Source organism: Hemiscyllium ocellatum, chromosome 34, assembly GCF_020745735.1.
Source record: "Hemiscyllium ocellatum isolate sHemOce1 chromosome 34, sHemOce1.pat.X.cur, whole genome shotgun sequence".
NCBI classification, from domain to species: Eukaryota; Metazoa; Chordata; class Chondrichthyes; order Orectolobiformes; family Hemiscylliidae; genus Hemiscyllium; species Hemiscyllium ocellatum.
Window position 1 is genome coordinate 1,645,657 of NC_083434.1, and position 15,893 is coordinate 1,661,549.

The following is a 15,893-nucleotide window of genomic DNA, read 5'->3' on the forward strand; positions in this document are numbered from 1 at the left end:
GGCCAAAATTTTCAACCTATCTTAACAGTACTGAGAGTGTTCCTACATCCAAAGGAAAGCAGTGGTTCAAGAAATAGCTCACTGCCACCTTCTCCAGGAGAACGGAGGATGGACAAAAAATGCTGCCCTTCCCTGTGTCCTATGACCAAATTGAAAAACAGGATATTTGATTTACAACCACACTTCCAGTTCAACGGGAAGTTAAAACCCAGGCCTTTATTACTTTCATAAATTCTCCTTGCCAGTTCTTCATTTTCAAAAGCACAGATAATTCCCCGAAATATATATTCAACAAAACAAAACATATTACAATACAAGATGACTGCTATTGAGATCTGGACTGTGTTCCAACAGATTTATTTTCCATTTTAACAATTTCCATCAAATTCCAAAATTCGAGAGTTGGGGTTCTCTCAGGAAAGTCATTTAAAATCTAAAACCAAAAGTCTTACTTTTAATCCTCTTGGCTATCTGTACAGGAGCTGGTGTGCGATGTCGATCTGAAAATTCTGGAATAATCTGTCCAGATCGTGTGATTTTTTGATTTTCTTCTTGAGCCTGCAACTGCGTTTTCTCAGTTACCTTTAGCAAGAAACAACAATTTAATCAAAATACATTTCAGAATTACAATTCTCTCAGTGACATTTTTAATAATTATTTATATCCACATGCTCTAACTACAAGATTATGAACACCATATTTTGCCACATATCACAGACCCACCACTCTTCATATTTTCCGAAAATCTGATTTTATTTTGGCAAAAGCACCAAAAAGGAACTGGCAGTAGAGAGTATATCAAACAGATATCTCCTCACCCTCCATGACAATATAATATAGCTGTGTTTAATTGTAGTTGGAGACACAAAACTAATTGTAATCTGTGAACTAAACAGAAACATTATTCCTTCAAACACCACTGCCCTCTGCTGACATCAAAGCCATTGCCCATGTGTTAATCAACCAAAGTCAGAGAAGAGTCCAGAATGTAGTGCAATATGATTGAGTGTATCTTCCTCTCTAGCTGATATCCAGTTCAGAATACTAGTGCAAGATGATGTTTCTTCTGGAGAGTCCCACAGCATTGTGGGGAACCTGGTTTTAAAGCGTAGGGAGCAGGTGAATGGTGGGGAAAGAGTGCAGACAGAAAACCAATAATGAAGAGAGATTCAACATTTAGGAGAACAGCTATCTCTGCAGTCACAGATTTGTTTCCAGGATGGTATGTTCATCTTTGCTGCTAAAGCCAAGGAAATAATTGAGTACCTGAAGAACATCAGGGAAGGGTGGTTGGGTGAATATCCAGAGGCTACATCATGTCTTATTTCAGAATGAATGATGCAAGTAAACCAATGCAACAATTCCAACATGAGAAAGAATAGGTAGAAGGTGCAACATTTTGATAAATTTGTATTTTTAAGGAAAGGATGAATAGGTCAAGGAAATAATTTCAAAAGAGAAGGTCAGATTTGGAAATCTGCACTGAAAACAGCTGGATAAAGATATTCAAGCAGTGGAGAGTTTAGAACTACTGTTGTTTTTGGAAAAAAAAAGGACAGGATTCCCAATTCTATAACCTCAAATGTCTTTTAAACCAAAAATCCATGTTTGTGCCAACACTGCATAAATTCTAGGAAATAAAAAAAGTCAAATTAATGAGTGTCAAAGATGCTTGTTTATACACTAGATCACTTGTTTATGACTAGTGGACAACATACAAACTTTTATTCAAAGAGAATAGTTAGTGATGAATGAGAGCTTGGGTTGGTATCAAATTGAATAAAGCTTGAGGATGAGGGAGGCTTACAAGATATGGGGGTTCATGGGCTTGAGGCATAGAGGACAAGGAATGCGAGAGGGTGTGGTAATGGTGAAGTATACAGGTCTAAGGGCTGGTTTTGATTTGTTTTTTTTAAAATAACCCTTTACACAATACTGGTGTATCAAAGCAGGCTTTCTGGTCAGCCTGCCATCATAATTAGCAATCTGCCACCTTGTTCTGGGGTCATCCGACTGTCTGTTCGTCAGTCAGAGAACCCAACTACGCTATGAAAATCTAAGTGAGGCTCATTATATTCATTCAGAAGAAACCTTCCATCAGTCTTGAATGTCAGACAAACAATTCAGTAACCATGCAAGAATAAAGGATCAATAGTGATAAGTACTTACCATGGAAAGAAAATTTGTCAACAAAGACAAAGAATTGAAAGTGGAGTTGCAGGTAGATAGGATAATGAAGGCGGTGTGTTTTGTTTTTTTGGTCAGAGCATCAAGTAGAGGAGTTGGGAGGTAATGGTGTGGCTGTACAGGACATTGGCTTTCAGAACATTGGGTGCAATTCTGCTCTCCCTCCTATAGGAAGGAAAGATGCTGTGAAACTTGAAAATGTTCAGAAAAGATTTACAAGGATGATGCCGGGGTTGTAGGAGTTGAGTTACAGAAAGAGGCTGAATATGCTGGGGCGGTTTTCCCTGGAGCATTGGAGGCTGAGGGGTGACCTTATAGAGATTTATAAAATCATGAGGGGCATGGATAGGGTAAATAAACAAGTATTTTCCCTGGGGTTGGGGGAATCCAGAACTAGAAGGCAGAGGTTTCAGATGAGAGCAGAAAGACTTAAAAGGGACCTAAGGGTAAGTTTTTCATGCAGAGGGTGGGATGGAATGAACTGCCAGAAGTGGAGGAGGAGGCTGGTACAATTGCAACATTTAAAATGGCATCTGTACGGGTGAAACAGCACATGGATCAGTACTACATCTGCAATTACTTACCATCTCTATCACTGATAGAGATAAAGGTGCTGAGAGGAACATGTTAAAAAGAAAATTGTAAATATAAAGCTAAGTGGGACAGTAAGTAAGGAGGTCACAAAATGGTGTTCTCTTTTTGAGGGATCAACAAGGGAGCATTTGGATATAATGTGAACAATGGGAAGTTAAGTCTTCGGTAAGGAGAATATAACAGCAACATTTTTTCTAAAAAAAGGATGAAATGTTGTGGTTAAAAAAAAAGAGTTAACTACCCTTGTGCAAGACAAGACTTTGATATGCAGGTAACAGCAAACAGTTAAAGAAGTGGCAAAATGTAAAATTATCCTTGCACTCAAAATCCTTCTACATTAAAGATTGAAGAAAAGCTTTATAAAGGTTTTGTGCAACTTCCCATTTAGGGTCTTGATAGACATATGGAAGATCCTAGATGTCCCCTATCCACGGAGAATGCTCTGCCACCTCCACAGGTCTGAACAAGGAACCTGAAATCATCCTTCTGACCTCAATCAGGGAATGAGTAAAACCCTCACTGCACCAGCTTTTAAAAGGTGCGTTTTACCTTTCTTCACAGACCGAACCTTCAAACAGTACACGAGGAGCTATCCCATCCAAGTCCTATGCAGTTTTAGCAAAATAATCCTTGTCATTTAATTTCTAAATTTCAATATTTTTCTGGCCAATTATTTTCTACCTTTGTGCTTAGAATGTCTACTTGTCAATCTTATCTTATCTTATCAATGTGTTCCTTTGCAGCCTTTGAGCCCTCCTCACAGTTTACATTTCCATCAAGCTTTTCATCATGAACAAACCTGGATTCAGAAGCATTGGTCTCTTTGTCCAAGTCATTTAAATAGATTGTAACTGGCTAAGACCACAGATCCTTGGTGCAACTTGAACATGCCTCAATGAATCTGTCCTTTTGGACTGATGTCAAACAATCCTCCAGACTGAGTTTATGCTAAAGATAGCCAATGAGGAGCCCTCTTTCATATTAATCTTTTGAGTGGCATTTTATTCAATGCCTCTTGGACATAGCATTAGGATAAGTGATCAATTACTTAACACGGAGATAAGAAGGAATTTCTTCAGAGTTTGTTGTCCCAGAGGTCTGGAATACACAGTTGTTGAGCACATTTGATGTTAAGATAGAGATATTTTTGCATTTGAAAGGAAGCTGTGAACATGGGGATGAGAGACAAAATAAAACTGTGGATGCTGGAATCCAAAGTAGACAGGCAGCATCAGGTAGAGGCTGGAAGACCACAGTAAGCCAGGCAGCATCAGGAGGTGGAGTAGTCAACATTTTGGGTGTTGAGGGTGGTTGTGGGGGATCTGCAGATAAAGGGGGTGGCGAGGGCAGGATGGTGAAGTGGAGACAAGTAGATAGTGCGACCTGGTTCATCAATGGGAGGAATGAATCCAGTTGGTAGCAGGGAACAGTGGTAGGTGGTGGAGGGGCTGGGAAGGGAGTCGGGGGATGGGGAGGGAGGGAGAATATTTGAAACTGGAGAACTCTGTTGCATCCTCTGAGCTATCGGGTCCTCTGGCGGGAGATAAGATGTTGTTCCTCCAATAGGAGCTATGGTTTGTTTTGACAATGGAAGCAGCCAAGGATGGTCAGGTCAGAAAAGGGGTGGTTGGGGGAATTAAAATGGGCGGTGACTGGGAGGTCTGGTTGGCTCCTGTGGGCCCGGCTGAGTTGCTCGGTGAACCGTTCCTTAAGTTTAAGTTTGTATCCCTGATGTAAAGAAGGCCACATCGGGAGCACCTGATGCAGTAAACTAGGTTGAAAGAGAGGAGGTGAATCTCTGTCTCACCTGGAAGGACTGTTTGCGGACCTGGATAGAGGTGAGGGGGTGGTGTACTGGCAGGTTTTGCATCTTTTCTGGTTGCAGGTGAAGGCACCTGGGGGTTCGATGGTGGGGATGACTGTCTGAGGGAATGATCCTTGCATGGGGAACATGGGGATTAGCAGGAAAGTGGAATTGAGTTTGAAGATTGGGCATGATTTTATTTATATTTTGGGACACTAATGCAAAAAAGCCAAAGTCTCTATTTCTAAAGTCATACAATACAGAAGTAAACCCTTCAGTCCAAACAGTCCAAGCCAAATATTTCAAACTAATTAGGTCTACTTTCATATTCTTCACTCAATTCCACACTTGTTTTTTTTTTTAAAAAGATACTTTGAAGAGTGTGAATCAATGGATAATTTGATTTTAAAAATTGCAACGTTTTGCATCAATGAGCCATTTTAAGTGTAAGGCTCAGTTCAGCAAAATGTGAGAGCTTCTGTTCTTCTCTTCATTCATACGTACGGGTAGATGACCAAAAACGTGGGCTTCACTGGCTAGGCCAGCAATTATTACCCAATCCTACTGGTCTTATAGGTGATGGTGGTGCATGTTGTCATTTTGAACTGCTGCAGCCCTTGGGATGTAGAGACATCCACAGTGCTGTTCGATTAAGATATTCCAGCATCCTGATTAGTGACAGTGAAGTATCAGGAATACACTAAGTCACAAAGGACTTGGAGGGAAAGCAGTGGTGTTGTTCACATGCATTCCTCGTCTCTGTGCTTGGTAGAGCTCACAGGCTTGGAAAGTGCTCTTGGCTTGGCCAGTGACAGCAGTACATTGAATAGATAGTGTGCATGAGTGGTGAAAGAACAAAATGCTGAATGGGGTGCCAGTCAGGTGAGATGCTGTGCCCTGAATGTTTCAAGTGGTATTAAAACTACACTCATCCTGAGAAGCAGAGAGTATTCACAGTTATGCTCTTGACTTTTTCTGACAGCTGACAGGCAGGTTTTTGGGTTGATAGAGGGATGGGTTCTGTGCGTTGGGGGAGAAGAGGAATGACACACCACAGAATCCTTACCTCTGACTTCTTGCATCCACAAGCTAGTCTGGTTCAATTCTTGTTAACGGTAAAATATTAATGGGGAATTCAGTAATGGTATACTAAATGAACTTCAAATAGCCATGGAGATGATCAATACTTGGCACTGCTGTGGTAGAAATTATATTTGCCACTTGTCAGCGCAAACCATAGTGGGCATGAACAGAGACCACTTCAATGAGTGAGAAGTCACAAATGGTGCTGAACATTGCACAGTGAACATCTCTACCTTTAAGACAAGCAGGTTATTGATGGAGCCTGTTAAGGTGATATGCCTGCAGGCATGTCCCAAGATTGAGATGATTGGCCTCTATTCACCTTCCTTTGTGCTAGGTATGTCTCCAAACCATGGAGTTCTGACCTGAATCTAGTCTTGCTGGGGTTCCATAATCACATACTTGGTGAAATGTTCCCTTGATGGGCAGCACAGTGGTTAGCACTGCTGCCTCACAGCGCCAGAGACCCAGGTTCAATTCCCGCCTCAGGCGACTGACTGTGGAGTTTGCATGTTCTCCCCGTATCTGTGTGGGTTTCCTCCGGGTGCTCCGGTTTCCTCCCACTGTCCAAAGATGTGCCGGTCAGGTGAATTGGCCATGCTAAATTGCCCATAGTGTTAGGTAAGGGGTAAATGTAGGGTATGGGTGGGTTGCGATTCAGCGGGTCGGTGTGGACTTGTTGGGCCGAAGGGCCTGTTTCCACACTAAGTTTAATCTAATCTAATCTAACCTTCACATCAAAGTAAGTAACGCTCACCTCCAGTTCAGCATTTTGTCTCTGCTCAGACAAATGCTGCAAAGAGGTCAGAGGCCCTGCGTGAAAGATGAAAGCTTTTTTTTTGATAGTCACAGCAAAATCTAAACAAATATTCAAATATTATGGATGCAGATCACTTGCTCTGTGGTTTGCATGTGGGCAAGTAAACACAAACATAATGGGGGCAGGATCTGCTACTGGGAGAATGAGTTATCAGGGAAACATTTTTGTTAAGGAAGGATTATTCCAACAACTTTTTTTTCCACTAAAATAAACCAATTCTAATTCACTCATGGAACATGAGCATCACTGGCTGGGCCAACATTTATTGTTTGTTCCTAGTTGCCCTTGAGAAGGCTGTTGAACTGTTTTCTTGAACCACTGCAATTCTTCCCATAACACCGTCCGGGAGGACTCCCAGAATTTGGAGAGTGAGGAAATGGTCATGTACTTCCAAGTCAGGGTGGTGAGTGGTTTGGTGGGGAGCTTGCAGATGCTGGTGTTGCACATATCTGCTGCCTTGCCCTTCTAGATGGAGATAGTCATGTATTTGGAAGGTGCCATCTAAGGAACTTGTCATGCCATCTTGTAGATGGCACCACTGCTGCTACTGAGCACAGTTGTTTTGTCTTGGATGCTTTTGTCAAGCTTCTTGACTGTTTTTGGAGTTGCACTCATCCAGGCAAGTGAGGTATATCCCATCACACTCTTGACTTATGCCTTTTTGATGACAGGCAGGCTTTGAGGAGTCAGGAAGAAAGTTGCTTGCTGCAGTATGTTTAGCCTCTGATCTGCTCTTGTAACCATTATGTTTTATGTGGGAATCAAGTTTCTGTTCAATGGTAATCCCCCAGGATGTGGATAATGGGGGATTTAGAGATTGCAATGCCATCAAATGCCACGGATGGTTCCTTAGGGGAGATGGTCATTGCCTAGAATTCGTGTGGCACAAATATTACTTGCCATTTTTTAGCCCGAGCCTGGTTTTGTTCATGTCTTGCTGCATTTGAACATGGAACGCTTCAATACCTGAGAAGTCACAAATAATGCTGAATATGGCTCAATCAGCAAATACCTCCATTTCTGACTGCACAATGGAGCACTACCCGATGAGCTCCTGCAGAGATGGCCTACCTCCAACAAACTCAACCATTTTCCTTTGTGCCAGATCATGACATCAACCAAACAGCTCCTCCTCTCCCTCACCCAAATTCCATTGATTGCAATTTTGCTCAGGCTCCGAGATGCCACATATGGTCAAATGCTGCTTTCATGTCAAGAGCTGTCACTTTCACCTCACTTGGAAAAAAAAACTTAAACACTATAAACAAGAATTAGCAGGAAATTAATTTAGTAATATCTTTTATCTTGTGTTTTAGCCAATGACTGATTGCAGAAAAGTTTAATAATTTATTTACCTTTCTCTGATCCTGCTCATCTTCACTGGATTCAAGAGAGAGTGGCAAAACTTACGTTGAAAATAAAGTGACAAATTAGCAAATGAGTTGGGTTAAAAATCCACTTTGCAAGAAGCACTTGATTAACAAACAAACCTCTTAAGCGCGACATTTTTCTTTTTTTAGATTTACTGTAGTTTGCGACATTTGGAGTAACCTTAACTTGGGGTTCCAAGATCCAGCTATGTTCAGTGCCCTCACTACTTGAATCTTCCGTGAATAACTTCTTTAGATCACTTCTTCTATGCTGATATTATAAGGTTATTTGTTAACGAGTCAGACTCAAAACATCTCTACATTGCAAAAGAAATTAGCAACATGATGCAATAGTTCACAGTTTAATAACATTAACAAAACCATTGAATCACATTCATGGTAAAGCTCAAATTGATGGCACATTTTCAGAGTACAAACCAATGAATAGCTTCACAAACACTGGAAGGGTTTAAAATTATGCAAGTTTGAGTCATATTTAGAGTCACAGGGTAATAGAGATGTACAGCACAGAAACAGACCCTTCAGTCCAACTCGTCCATGCTGACCAGATATGGTAAGCTAATAGAGTCCCATTTGCCAGCACTCTGGCTCATATCCTTCTAAACCTTTCCCATTCATATACCCATCCAGATGCCTTTTCAATGTTGTAATCGAACCAGCCTCCACTACTTCCTCTGGCAGCTCATTCCATACCGCACCACCCTCTGTGCAAAAATATTGCCCCTTAGATCCTTTTTATATCTTTTCCTTCTCACCCTAAACCTATGCCCTCTAGTTCTGGAGCTTCCCACTCCACAGAATAGAACTTGTATAATTATCGTATCCATGCCCCTCATGATTTTATAAACCTCTATAAAGGTCACCCCTCAGCCTCCGACGCTCAAGGGTAAACAGCCCCAGTTTATCCCTATTGCTCAACTTCTTTAACCTTGGCAACATTCTTGTAAAATCTTTTCTGAACCCTTTCAAGTTTCACAACAACAGGAAGGAGACCAGAATTGCACGCAACATTCCAGAAGGGGCCTAACCAATGGCTTGAACAGCTATTTGAAAAATACATGGCTCAGTTCCACAAAAGGTGCAACTTTCCCTTGCGACATCATTCATTAAATATTTAGGTATACTATTAAATAGAACCATGGACCTGACAGCACAGGAAAAAGGTAAAACCACAATACTTAGTTTTAAATATATACAGTATTCAAGATAAATTACAGAATGCCATGCTTTCTCCATAAACTCCTACTTTCCTGCTTCAAAAGTGATTTACTATTCTCTTTAGAATGATTTTTGCTTAGAGAATTTTTAACACCCTATGGGAATCAAATGGCCTTCATCCCTCTACAGTGAAAGATCCAAAATGAATGCAGTCATTGTTGACTTGAGGAAATAGCATTTTTCCACCTGAAAATGTTCAGCTTTTTAATTTTTATTGGTAAACTCAAATGCCTCCTTGAAATACTGTTTAAACTAAAATTACTACACCCCCTTACAGTTAATGTAAAATATGGCTTAGCAAACCTGTCAACTGGCATTGCAGAATGTAGATTAATCAAAGCCAATGTCCAATCTTACAGCATGGAAGAAAAAGTGACTTTTTTTTAAAAAAATCTAAGCCTCTATATAAAAGCTTTCATATTTATGCCAGTTTTTACCCCACAGTTCTACAAACAAAACTGAAAGAACTGTGGATACTGTCAGTCAGAAACAAAAACAGATAATGCTGGGAAAATTCCACATGTCTGGCAGCATCTGTGAAAAGAAAATTGAGTTAACATTTCAGGTCCTGTGATCCTTAATCAGAACTGATGGAAGCTCAGAAAATGTTGGTTTATATGAAGATAGGGTGGTGGGAGAGAGCCAAAGAGAAAGGCAGAATGATTGAACAGACAAAGGCATTGATAACAATCTGGCTGGGCAGGTGAATAGCTGGTAATGGAGACGGTTAGCAGCTAGTGTGTAATGACAGACTATGTGATAACAAGGCCTGGTCTGTGGGGTAGGGAGCCGTGTTATGGATGAGTTCATCCCTTAAAATTATTGAATTCAATATAGAGACTGGAGGGCTGCTGTTCTTCCAGCTTGTGCCGAGCTTCACCGGAACACTGCAACACTGGTGTTGGCCAGGGAACAGGGTGGTGTGTTGAAGTGGCAGGCAACTGGAAGTTCAGTGCCTTTTTTGCAGACGGATGTTCTATAAGCAGGTCAATCAGCCTATGCTTTGTTTCCCCAGCATAGAGGAGACCACATTTTGAGCAGCAAATACAGATTACATTTGATTGTAAGAAGTGCAGGTAAAGTTCTGCTTCACCTGGAAGGTATGTTAGGGTTCTTGGATACTAAGGATGGAGGTGGTAAATGGGCAGGTGTTATACCTTCAGCAATTGCAGGGGAAGATGCTGTAGGGTGAGTGTTGGGGTGGTAAGGAGGGTGGTGGGAGTGAAGGAAGAATGAACCACAGTGTCCCATAGGGAAGTGGAATGTGTGTCTGATGGTAGCAGAAATGACAGGTGATTTTTTGGCTGTGGATGCTGGTGGGATGGCAGGTAAGGACAAGTGGAATCCCAAAACTGTTACTGGAGGGAGGGAGGGGGAAAGAGGGCAGAAGATGGGTCTGACCAAGTTGAGGGCCCATCGGCAACAGTGCTGGGGAATCCACGGTTGTGGAAGAAGGCTCTCTTGCCGAAGTTGGTGTCATTGTACATGTATGACGGACAAGCAGAGAACAGAATAGTCTTTACTGGAAACAGGGTGTGAGGATGTATAGTCCAGGTACTTGTGGGAGTCAATGGGTTTATTGTGGAAATTTGTAGCTAATCCATCCCCAGCAATGAAAACAGAATTGTGGAGAAAGAGAAGGGAGTGGTCAGAGATGGATTAGGTAAAAGTGAGGGTGGGGTGGAAATTGGAAGAGAAATTCCTGATGAGGGGGCAAAGTAGCACTGATGATATCATCAATATATCGGAGAGGGGGGAGAGAATGAGAATGGGGGTCGGGATAGGACTGGAACAAGAAATATCCTACATACCCCACAAAGCGCCAAGCATCACTGGGCCCATCTGCGTGCTCTGATGAAAATAAAAGGAGTTAAAAGAGTTGTTGTTGGGGGTGAAGAGGAGCTCAGCAAGTAGAGGAAGGTGGCAGTAGGTGGTGACAGTTGGACCTTTGCTTCAGGAAGAAGTAGAGAGCCCCATGAACATCCTGGTGGGGGATCGACATGTAAAGGGATTGCATGTCTATGGTGAACAGGAGACATTCTGAAACTGGTGCAAAAGCATCAGAGGAATCATGAATGGAAGTGAGAAAGGACTGGACCAAGGCCAAAAAGACTGAGTCAAGGTAGGTAGAGATGAGGTCTGTGGGGGCAGGAGCAGGCAAAAGCAATGGGTCTGCCCAGGCAGTCTTGTTTGTAGATGTTCAGGAGGTAGAAATGAGCTTTGCTGGGGCTCAGAGACTATCAGCTTGGAGACAATGGGGTGGAAATTTCCAGATAAACGGAGGTCAGTGACTGTCATTGATACAATAGGCTTCGAGCCATGGTAGGGAGATGGTCTTCGGGGAGATAGGTGGTGGTACCAGAGCTGGCGCTCAGCATCTGCAATGTCAAGGTCAGTATGTCAGACTATAACAGGAGTCTGGCCTGGTTGATAACATCATGTTTGAACCAAGGCTATAATGAGGGAAAGAGTTAAGCAGTTCTGATGGAATCCAAACTGGGCATCAGTCAGCAGGTTATGCTAAGCAGGTACTGCTTGATAACACTGTTGATGACAGCTTCCATCCCTTTATTGATGATGGAGCATTATATGGGAAAATGTGAAGTTGTTTTAATTTTGGAATCAGGAACAAGAAAACTATTTAAATGAAGAAAATCTGCAGAAAGCTACAACATTAAAAGGGACTTGGTGTTACTTGTCCATGAAACAAGTCTAGTGCACAGGTGCAGCAGATAATCTGGAGGCTAATGGGATGTTGGCCCTTATTTCTAGAGAGTTAGAATGTGAGAGTGACATACAGCATGGAAATGGACCCTTTGGTTTAACTAGCCCATGCCAATCATGTTCCCAAACTAAACTAGCCCTACCTCTCTACCTTTGGCCCATATCCCTCCAAACCTTACCTATTTACATACTTATCCAAAGGTCTTTCACATTGTAACTGTACCTCATCCACCACTTCCTCCGGCAGCTCATTCTCCACACTAACCACTATCTGTGTAAAAAGATTGCTCATGTCTTATCTTTCTCCTCTCACCTTAAAAATATGCCTCCTAGTTTTGAACTCGCCTACCTTAGAGAAAAGACCTTATCTACATCCCTCATCACTATAAACCTATAAAGGGTTGGGTCTGCACTCGTTAGAACACAGAAAAGGAATCAAAGGTGAGCTTATTGATGTATTTTAGATTCTTAGAGGATGTGGCAGGGCGCTTGTGGAAAGATAGCTTCCCCTTCTGGGACAGCTTCAGACCAGAAATCTCAGAATCAGAGACTGAACACAAGACAGAATAAGGAATTTCTTCTGAGGATTGTCAATCTGTGGAATTCTTCACTCAGAGTGATTGAATATACTTAATGACTCAGCTTTAAGGTGGTGATAGACATTTTTAATCTGGGAGAACGTGAGGACTGGAGATGCTGGAGTACCAGAGTTGAAAAATGTGGTGCTAGAAAAACACAACAGGCCAGGCAGCATCCGAGGAGCAGGAGAATAGAGGTTTCAGGCATAAGCCCTTCTTCAGGAATGAGGCTGGTGTGCCAAGCGGGCTGAGATAAAAGGGAGGGGGGAGGGATGCTGGGAATACAATAGGTGGAAGGAGATGAGGGCGAGAGTGATAGGCTGGAGAGGGGGTGGGGGCGGAGAGGTCTGGAAGAAGATTGCAGGTCAAGACGGCAGTGCAGAATCCGAGGATTCGGACTGAGAGAAGGTTGTGGGGAGGTGGAATTTCTCCAGCTTCCTCAATTCCCCTCCCCCACCTTATCTCAGTCCCAACCCTCTGATTCAGCACCGCCCTCTTGATCTGCAATCATCTTCCCGACCTCTCCGCCCCCACCCGTTCTCCGGCCTATCACCCTCACCTCCTTCCACCTATCGTATTCTCAGCATCCCTCCCCCAAATTCCCTCCCCCCCCACCTTTTATTTCAGCCCACTTGGCATACCAGCCTCATTCCTGAAGAAGGGCTTATGCCTGAAACATCGAATCTCCTGCCCCTCAGATGCTGCCTGGCCTTCTTTTTCCAGCCCCACATTTTTCAGCATTTTTAATCTGTAAAGGAAATCAAGTGTTACAGGGAAAAGTTAGCAAAGTGGCGTTATCAGCAATGATCTCATTGAATGGTGCAGACTCATTGAACTGAATGGCCTACTTCTGAGCCTGTGTCTTACAGGCAATTTGTGTGATAATGACATGACCGTAGATATTAACAGCTACAGGTAAAACTTTGCAGATGACCTCAAAGTTAGAAATATAGTAAGTAGGGAGGAAAGCAAAGGTTTTGAGGAGCACAGTGATAAGCCCAGTCTGTCAGGTGAAATATGAAGTGTTATGCAAAGCAGAATGAAAGGACGTATTTGGAAACAGAATGAAAAACTATACAAATAAAATGGTACAGGAGAAAAACAACCAGAGGGCTGTTTTTATTTTATGCTGTTTTAAAAGTTGTCTGAGGTATTCTTGGCTTTAGAACTACATGGAGTTTTTTAAAAAGTTGTATTTTAAATATAAAAACATTAGTTAGACCTAGATTGGAATATGGTAGAGAAATACAAGCCCTACTTGTCCAGGAGAACATGTTCATAAAGTATCATGGTGACATCCTAGAATAGTGCCGGAGCTGAATGAGCTCAGTTATAGAAGATCTGTGAAGCTAGGATTGTTAAAACAGAGAAGGCTTAATAGATAGTCAAAAATCACAAGTGCTTTAGAATAATCACCATAAATCTATTAGTTTTAAAATAATGATGAAAACAGATAGACCAGAACTAAAAGTTGAAGTTCCAAATTGGAGAAAGACCAATTTTGACAGTATTAGGCAAGAACTTTCAAAAAACTGATTCAGGACAGATGTTCGCAGGTAAAGGGACAGCTGGAAAATGGAAGCCTTAAAAAAAAATTTAAAAACATGAGTCCAGAGACTGTACATTCCTGTTAGGGTAAAAGACAAGGCTGGTCATTGTAGGGAATGACTTAGAGAAATTGAGCTTTTGATCAAGAAGAGGGCAGCAGCATATATGTCAGGTTTATTTGGAAGCAGTAGCTTTTGGACAGCTACCTGATGAAGGAGCAGTGCTCTGAAAGGTAGTGCTTCCAAATTATAACCTGGCATGGTGTGATTTTTAATTTTGTCCACCATATGCCAATACCAGTAACTCCACATTATGACAACTATAGACAGCAGAGACAGAGTGAATCCTGAGAAGAGTATAAAAACAGTCGGAGTATACTTAAGAGGAAAATCATGAGGGCCAACAGAGGACAGGAGGTTAGATTCTTTACAATAGGGAAACAGGTCCTTCGGCCCAACAAATCCACACCAACTCTCTGCAGAGTAATCCACCCGGACCTATTCCCCATATTTACTCTGAACTAATGCACCTAACACTATGGGCAATTTAGCATGGCCAATTCACCTGACCTGCATATCTCTGGATTGTGGGAGGAAACCCACGCAGAAATGAGGAGAATGTGTAAACTCCAAACCGACAATTGCGTGAGATGGGAATCGAAACCATGTTCCTGGCGTTGCGAGGCAGCAGCGCTTACCACTGAGCCACTGTGCTGCCCATAACAAGGGCTCGTCTGGGATTTGAACCGGGGACCCCTTGCATCTCAACACTGTCAATCCCCAAGACAGAATTAAATCCCGAGACCAATGAACCACAGGCCCACTAAAGCAACGACAAACACACCCTGCAAGTGCTAACCTGCCACTTGTGAACCCCAATGCTACACCTGGTCAGTGTAGGGATTGAACCCACATTATTTGAAGCATGCTCTAACCACCAGCTCATTGAAAACTTGGTGTTGTTAGGTTAGCTCAAGTGGTTAGAACATGGTACCAATAATGCCAAGGTCGTGGCTCCAATTTGTTGGAGGGAATCCGGAGGGATTGGATTTACATATAGTTGGAAAGGTAAGGACTTATTAAGGATAGCTTTAAGTGAGAAATCATGTCTCACTAACATGATTAAGCTTTTTGAGGAAGTAACAAAGGGGATTGATGAGGGCAGAGCAGTGAGCATGATCAACTTGGATCTCAGTAAGGCATCCTCCTGAAAGGCCAGTTAGCGGGTTAGACCTGGTGGAACACGGAGAGAACTAACCATTTGGATAAAGAACTCACTTGAAGATAGCAGACAGATGGTGGTAGTGTTGGAGGGGGCTGCCTTTCAGACTGTGACCAATGGTGTGCCACAAGGATCACTGCTGGGTCCATTGTTTTTTTGTCATTTATATAAAATGATTTGGATGTGAACATAAGAGGTAGCCACTTTGCAGGTGACACCAAAATTGGAGGTGTAGTGGACAGTGAAGAACATACAACGGGATCTTGAACAGATAAGCCAATGGGCTGAGGGGTGGCAGAGGAGTTTAAATTTACCCAAATAGGAGGTGCTGCATTTTGGAAAAGCAAATTAGGGCAGGACTTATAGACTTAACGGTAAGGTCCTGAGGAGTGCTACTGAGCAAGGACCTTGTAGTGAAGATTCATTGTTCCTTGAAAGTGGAGTCTTTGGTAGATCAGATAGTGAAGGTGGTGTTTGGTATATTTTCCATTATTGGTCAGAACATGGAATATAGGAGTTGGGAGGTCATGTTGCAGCTGTACAGGTTGTTTGCTAGGCCACCTTTGGAAAATTGTGTTCAATTCTGGTCTCCCTCCCATCAGAAGGATGTTATGAAACTTGAAAGGGTTCAGAAAAGATTTACAAGGATGTTGCCAGGGTTGGGGTGGTTGAACTATAGGGACAGGCTTAATAGGCTGGGGCTGTTTCCCCCGGAGCGTCAGAGG

The 15,893-nt window shown here is 42.3% G+C and overlaps 1 protein-coding gene across 1 annotated transcript in view; it reads right to left on the reverse strand.

Annotated features, from left to right (window-relative positions):
* The window catches only part of LOC132832322 (synaptonemal complex protein 2-like), a 94,307-nt gene extending 86,438 nt beyond the window's left edge, over window positions 1–7,869 (reverse strand). Inside the window, exons 1-2 of the mRNA XM_060850236.1 lie at window positions 7,844–7,869; window positions 453–582 (exon numbers count right to left, since the gene is read on the reverse strand). The gene's annotated coding sequence lies outside the window, so the exon portion shown is untranslated. The remainder of the gene's footprint in view (window positions 1–452; window positions 583–7,843) is intronic.
* Between the last annotated feature and the right edge of the window lie 8,024 nt (window positions 7,870–15,893).